Here is a 7472-nt window from a genome sequence, read left to right as displayed (position 1 = left end):
ACTCACATATTCAGCTACTTAAAGTTGTCCCACAGCTCACTAATGCTTGGCTCATTTTTTATAATTTATTTAAAAATAATTATAGTCTTACAGGAAGTTGCAAAAGCATACATAGAGTCCCTTGTACTCTTCTCTCAGTTTCTCGCAATGGTACAGCTGTAGTGTAGGAGCAAATCAAGAAAAATAACGTAGGTACACGTCTGTTAACTAGGCTATATAGCTTATTTGGGTTGCATCATTTTTAATATACATTTGTAATTGTGTGTATAGTTCTGTGCAATTTTATCATACATGTAAATTCATGTAATACCACCACAATCAAGATATGATTGTTTTATCACCACCAAAGGTCTCCCTTGTGCTACCCTTTTATATTCAACCACTATCCCTGTCTATCGGTAACCACTAGTCCATTATCCATTTCTATAGTTTTGCATTTTGAGAATATTATATAAATGGAATCATAAAGTGTGTAACATTTTTAAATTTATGAGTGAAACCATCTGAACCTGGAAATATCTTTATGGGAAGGTTCTTAAATACAAATTTAGTATGTGCATGTATGTATGCATTTATTTATTTATTTTTAAAGTTTATTTATTTATTTTGAGACACACACAGAGAGAGAGAGAGAGAGAGCAGGGGAAGGACAGAAAGAGAGAGGGTGAGAGAATCCCAAGCTAACAGCACAGAACCTGATATGGGGCCTGATCTCATGAACTGTGAGATCATGACTTGAGCAGAGATCAAGAGCCTGAGGCTTAACCCAATGAGCCACTCAAGCACCCCACAAATTTAATTTTTAAAATGGGATATAAGAATATTCAGGTTATCTACTTCCTTTTGAGTGGGCTTTGATTATTTGTATTTTTCAAGGAATTTTATTTTATCTAATTTATCAAATCTACTGTCATAAAATTGTTCACAATATTCCTTTACGATCTCTTTAATGTCTGTAGGCATCTGATATATGTCATTTCTGTCTTCTTTTTTTCTTGATGAGTTTTGCTAGAAGTGTACCCATTTTAAACACTCTTAAATAACCAGCTTTTGTTTCCTTGATTTCACTCTACTGTTTTCATTGATATTCCTTTTTTTGCTTTATAATTCCCTTCTACTTGCTTTGGGCTTAATTTTTTTTTTTCTAGTTTTTTAAGGTAGAAGCTTAGATCCTTGATTTGATAATTATCTCTTTCTCTCTTTTTTTATGGATCAATTATTTAATTAGATTCCTTGTAAGTGATTTAGAATACCAATACGTGAGGATAAACTCCATTTGTGAGAGAAAACACAGAGCAGAGGTAGCCCTGAAGTGAGGAACGGTTTGATTTTTGGCAGAATTTGCAAGTCCACAGCTTTCTAATCAAGCTTGCACTGCTCTGTAATCTCATATTTGTCTTTCTCTTTGTCAAAGACCTCACCTTCCTGATGAATGGCTTTACACAGCTTCTTCTTTGTGAAGAAAGTATCAGTGAGATGTTTTGGGATTTTCACACTGCTGATATCAATTTTGGTGGAGGTGGCAATGACATATTTCTGGTGTGTTCTACACAGAGGAACTCGATTGAGGGCCAGAGGGCCAGTCACAAGTAGCAAGCTATTGGGCAGCTTGGGTGGCTCTGTCGGTTAAGCGTCCTACTTTGGCTCACATCATGATCTCACAGTTCATGAGTTCAAGCCCCACGTCAGGCTCTGTGCTAACAGCTCAGAGCCTGGAGCCTGCTTCAGATTCTGTGTTTTCCTCTCTCTCTGCCCCTCCCCTGCTTGCAGTCTCTCTCTCTCTCTCAAAAATAAATAAACATAAAACAAACAAAAACAAGCAGCAAGCCCCTGCTCAGTTGCTTCAGGAAAACTACCCTCTTGCCTCTCTGGCGCCCAGTGAAGATGATCAAAATGGCCCCAGGAGTGAGGCTAGCTCGGAGTTTTCTCACATGCTGACTGAAAGGTTTTTTTTTTTTTTTTTTTTTTTTTTTACCATGGTTCAACAGCTTTTGAGGTGCATCTTCAATAGGATAATCCCTAGGCATTTTGCACAGTTTAATCACTTGGATACCACTTGTCACCACCAACTGGTTTTGTGACAGTAGTAAGAAACTTCTTTTTCTTTTCAACCTTGGATTTGGTTGCTGAATACTTCCTCTTATATAGCCTTTCTGGAATACACAGCCATTCGAATATCTGCTAGTTCCCCTGTCTGACAGGGTTTTAGTCACAGTGGGGCTTCTCCTTTGCGTTTTAGGCTTGAGATTACCCTTCTTAACCTTGTCACTAGCATCAGCCTTCTTGTCTTCAGATTTCATCTCCTTAGTGTCTGGCTTCTCAGCTTTTTCACCTGCCATCTTGCAAAATGGGAAAGAGAAAAACCTTTCTGTTTTTCTAATGTAAACATTTAAGTGCTATAAATTTCTCTCTAAGCACTGCTTTGGTTATATGCCCAAAATTCTGATATGTTTTGTCTTTATTTAAATTTTTTTCAAAATATTTTCTAATCATCCATTTGACCTCTTTTTATTTATTTATTTATTTTTTTAAATCTTTTTTTTTAATGTTTATTTATTTTTGAGACAGAGAGAGACAGAGCATGAACGGGGGAGGGTCAGAGAGAGGGAGACACAGAATCTGAAACAGGCTCCAGGCTCTGAGCTGTCAGCACAGAACCCGATGCGGGGCTCGAACTCACGGACCGTGAGATCATGACCTGAGCCGAAGTCGGCCGCTTAACCGACTGAGCCACCCAGGCGCCCCTTGACCTCCTTTTAGACTCATGGGTTATTTAGAAGTATGCTGCTTAATTTCCAAACATTTGGATTTACCAAATCTTTTCCATTTTAGATTTTATTTTAGATTTCTATTTTAGATTTTAGATTTCTATTTTAATTCTGTTGTAGACAGAAAGGTTAGTATGATTTCAATTCTTTTAAAAAAATGTTTATGGCCTAGAATATGATCTAACTTGGTGAATGTTCCATTGGCACTTGAATTTGTATTCTGATTGGGCAGAGTGTTCTATAAGTGGAAATTAAGTCAAAGAGGCTAATAGTATAATTCTCTTCTACATGCTTTCTGATTTTTCTGTCTACTTGTCCTGAGACAATAGTGTTGAAGTCTTTAACTCTATCTGTAGGATAGTCTATTTGTCCTATCAATTCTAACAATTTTTGCTTCATGTATTTTGAAGCTTTGTTCTTAGGTGCATACATATTTAGGGTTGTTATATTTTCGTGATGAATAATTCCTTTATCATCATGTAATGACCCTGTTTATTATTGTCCACTTTATTTGATATTAATAAATCTACTGAAGCTTTCTTTTGATTTGCATTTGTGTTCTATTTCCTTTTAAGTTATCTAAGCATTAATTTTTATCTAAGCTGATCTCCTCTGCCTTTTAGCTTTATTTAAACCATTTATATTCAGTGTTGGCCTTAAATATACCATCTCTCTAGTTTCTTTCTGTTTGTCTGTTCTTAATTCATTTTCCCAACCTGGGTGAGGGGCCAGACCCATGACCCAAGCTCAGCCAGAAGGATGCTCCCACCAAGAACCTTGACTCTTGAAAGAGTGACGCAAAGAGAGCAGTCAGATCATTCAAGCAGAAGTGTGGTGGCAGGATTCAATGGCACTGAAGACCTGAGTAGCCTGTTCTGGTGGTTGGGTTTCTAGGCTGCCAGATATTTCCCGGTTCCTTCCTATTTTCTAAGCATACTTTTCCAGTCTTCCCTTCAATCTTGGGAGCCATTCACATCCTTCCCCAAAAATCCCATTTCCGTGTCCTCTAGCCAGAGTTGGTTTAATTCATTGTCACCAAGAGCTCTGAGAGATACAGAGATCTCAGCAGCAATGATTTCAGAAGAATGTTGGGTACAGAAACCAGCTTGCAGTGGGTTAAACTGAAGTGGAGAATAAGAATTCTTAAAAAGGACAAGGAGTGAAAGGAGGGATAAAGATATTTGAGAGAGGGGCGCCTGGGTGGCGCAGTCGGTTAAGCGTCTGACTTCAGCCAGGTCACGATCTCGCGGTCCGTGAGTTCGAGCCCTGCTCGCGGTCGGTGAGTTCGAGCCCTGCGTTGGGCTCTGGGCTGATGGCTCAGAGCCTGGAGCCTGTTTCCGATTCTGTGTCTCCCTCTCTCTCTGCCCCTCCCCCGTTCATGCTCTGTCTCTCTGTCCCAAAAATAAATAAATGTTGAAAAAAAAATTAAAAAAAAAGATATTTGAGAGAGAAGTAAAGTGTAAAGAAATTGGTTGTTGGAAAAGGCAGAGGTCTGAGCACATTTGTAGGCTGAAGGGTAGAAACCAGTGGAAGAAGCCACTGGAATAGATTTCTTCTTTACCTTGACATTTAAGTTTTCCTGCAGGGGTGCCTGGCTAGCTTAGTTAGTCAAGCATGAGACTCTTGATCTCGGGGGTTATAAGTTCAAGCCCTATGTTGGGTGTAGAGATTGCTTAATTAAAATTATTTTCCTGTAGTATGATTCCCATCTTGTTTTCTAGACTCACTTCCCAATATTCCTTATAATTAAAGCAATCAGGACACTTAATATTTTCTATAAATGCCCCATAGTCTGTCTTTGTTTTTTTTTTAAGATTCTTAAAAAAAATTTTTTTTAATGTTTATTTATTTTTGAAAGACAGAGACAGAGCACTAGCAGGGGAGGGGCAGAGAGAGAAGGAGACACAAAATCCCAAGCAGGCTCCAGGCTCTGAGCTGTAAGCACAGAGCCTGATTTGGGGTTGGAAATCATGAGCCTGAGCCAAAGTCAGATGCTTAACCGGCTCAGCCACCACGGCGCCCCTGTCTTTTTTTATTTGCTTACTTGGTTTGTTGGTTTGTTTTTACTCAGGATATAGCCTTGGCCTGGAATATTTACACAGATTATTATAGCCTGGATGGCTCAGTTGGTTGAGCGTCCAACTCTTGATTTCAGCTCAGGTCATGATCCCAAGGTTGTAGGATCAAGTGCCACCCCCCACCCCCACCAGTGTCGGGCTCCACACCGAGCATGGAGCCTGCTTAAAATTCTCTCTCTTTCTCTCTCTCTCTCTGCTCTTCTCCTCCAATCTTGCACTCTCTCTCCCTAAAATAAAAACAAACAAACAAAAAACCCAAATACACAGATCATTCTACTGATCCTATTAGTCCTCAAAGGCTCAGACACCATCCTAAAGGCTTCTTCAGATCCCTTGAATGAGTATGATTTCCTCTGACATTAAAATTCCCAAAGCACCTTGTATGTCTTTTATCATTTCTAATCAGATTATGCCCTTGAAAGATAGTCATTGTGTACTTGTCTTATTACTCCTTCTTTTCAGTGTGAGCTTCATGGCTGGGATTGTTGTCCTGCTGTACTCACCTAGCACAAGGATTTATACATAGCAGATGCTCAGCAAATACTAGTTGAATTCACAGTGGAACGAACAGCAAAATTCTTAACAGGGATTGAATTACAATGGTTGGGAAGTTCTCAGGAATTTATTATTCTAGCCAGGAATCCACTCTCAGTGGATAATGGCAGCTCTGTTCATCCAAAGTTAAACTGGGAGGTGAGGAAATGGAGTTGCACTTGGAGTCCCAGTCTGAGAGAAACCTCACACTCTGTAGTTCTCCTCCCATCTAGGATGTGATTAATAATCTGTGCAGAGAAAATGAAGGTACTGCTGCTATATACAATATAGATCTCACAATGTTGAAAAGTTCAACACAGAAAACTACGTATGATAATTTCATATACACGAAGTTAAAAGGAGGCGAAACTAGGGGTGCCTGGGTGGCTCAGTGGGTTGAATGTCCAGCTTCAGCTCAAGTGATGATCTCATGTTTTGTGCTGCTGTCAGTGTAAAGCCTGCTTCAGATCCTCTGTCCCCCCGCCACCCCCCCCCCCCGCCTTCTCTGCCCCCCTCCTGTTTGCACTCTCTTAAAAATAAAACATTAAAAAAAAAGGCAAAACTAACCACATGGTGTCACAAGTGAGCGTGCTGGGGAGGGGAGGAGTCAGGTTCTTGGTAGGCATTAGGAGTTGTGGGTGCTTCTAGGTGCTGGTGTTCTACTGCTTGGTCTGACTGATGTCACATGGTTATGTTCCCTTTGTGATGCTTCACTGAACCATGCACTTACGATGTGTATGGCTTTCTCTAGGTATGTTACACTTTATTGTAAAAGTTTGTTTTAGGGGTGTCTATGTGGCTCAGTCAGCTAAGCCTCTGACTGTCAATTTCGGCTCAGACCATGATCTCATGCGTTTGGTGAGTTCTAGCCCTGCATTGAGCCCTGTGCTGATAATGCAGAGGCTGCTTGGGATTCTCTCTCTCTCCTTTCTCTGCCCCTCTCTCACTTGTGTGCTTTCTTTCTCAAAAAAATAAATAAATAAATAAATAAATAATAATAATAAAGGTTTCTTTTAAAATATTTCTTGTGCCTGTATATACATTTCCAAATTATCCAGTTAGACTGTTCTAGCAGCAGAACATTAAAAGGCAACAGGAAGTTGATCACATACAACAATTAAAGCAAACCACCTTCTCTAAATGCACACTTCTAGGTTGCCTTCATCTGCAGGGGGTTCTTAATGTTCCTCTGGGAGGTATGAAGTTTTAGAGCACAAATCTATTTGGGGAAAAAACTCCCATAATTGCATGTTGTATTAAGAAAAAAAAAAAGCATCCAACAGGAAGGAAACGGAATTGTTTTCAGCAGCCTAGAACAATGTCTTGGGTTGCTTCCTCTTTGTAACATGGCAGGTGAGGGTAGAGTAAACAAAATGAGCATCCTTGTGGATTTTATTTTAGGTAGGTTTAACTTTAGCATAATAAGTGCAAGATACTTAGAAATGGAATACTTACTTGATATTGTCCAAATGTTAAGTCTTGGTGCTGGAAGCCTCTATCACAAAAAGGCCCAAAGTATTTTGTTCCTTTTTTCCTACCCAGACAGTAGGGGTTATTTCTCACTTGGATTTGTAAAGTCTTGGAGGCCAATACTCTCCATTTGGGAAAGCATCTGTTGATGGTAAAAAAAAAAAAAAAAAAAAAAAAAAAGACAGGGAATGAGTGATGGCAGCTGTAAAATTCTTGCTGGCTGGATAAATGCTATCTGATTGGTCTTCTCTTTTTGCCTCCCCAAGCTCACCTTCCTGCTCTCTCTCTCAAAGTCCCACAGCATTTATGTTTTTGTCTCTTTGGCACATAGGGTTTGACTTTGTAGCTGCCTTATCCCCCTCCAGGCTGGAAACTTTCCAGTGGCAGAAATTGTAGCTCATTGGGTAGAAATGGATCTCCTGCACCATATCTGTTCTTGCATGGCAGAGGCTGGTTGCTTGCCCCTTCTTCAGACTGGGAGCTGAAGGTTCTTCATGTTGTATTTCCATTGTTTGGTACACAGTAGGGGTTCAAGAAGTGCTGGTTAAATGAAGAAAAGAAGGGATGGTGGATCAGTTCTCCCAATTTCTAGAGTCTTCAGAAGCCCTGCCTCCTGAGTGCT

The 7472-nt window shown here is 39.8% G+C and overlaps 1 pseudogene; it reads right to left on the bottom strand.

Annotated features, from left to right (window-relative positions):
• Positions 1–815: 815 nt before the first annotated feature.
• On the bottom strand, positions 816–2375 carry LOC115523558 (annotated as a pseudogene).
• Positions 2376–7472: the final 5097 nt, after the last annotated feature.

This window comes from Lynx canadensis, chromosome C2 (assembly GCF_007474595.2).
Source record: "Lynx canadensis isolate LIC74 chromosome C2, mLynCan4.pri.v2, whole genome shotgun sequence".
Taxonomy (NCBI): domain Eukaryota; kingdom Metazoa; phylum Chordata; class Mammalia; order Carnivora; family Felidae; genus Lynx; species Lynx canadensis.
The sequence above is the reverse complement of the archived record's forward strand: the minus strand, read 5'-3'. Positions and strand labels throughout refer to the sequence as shown.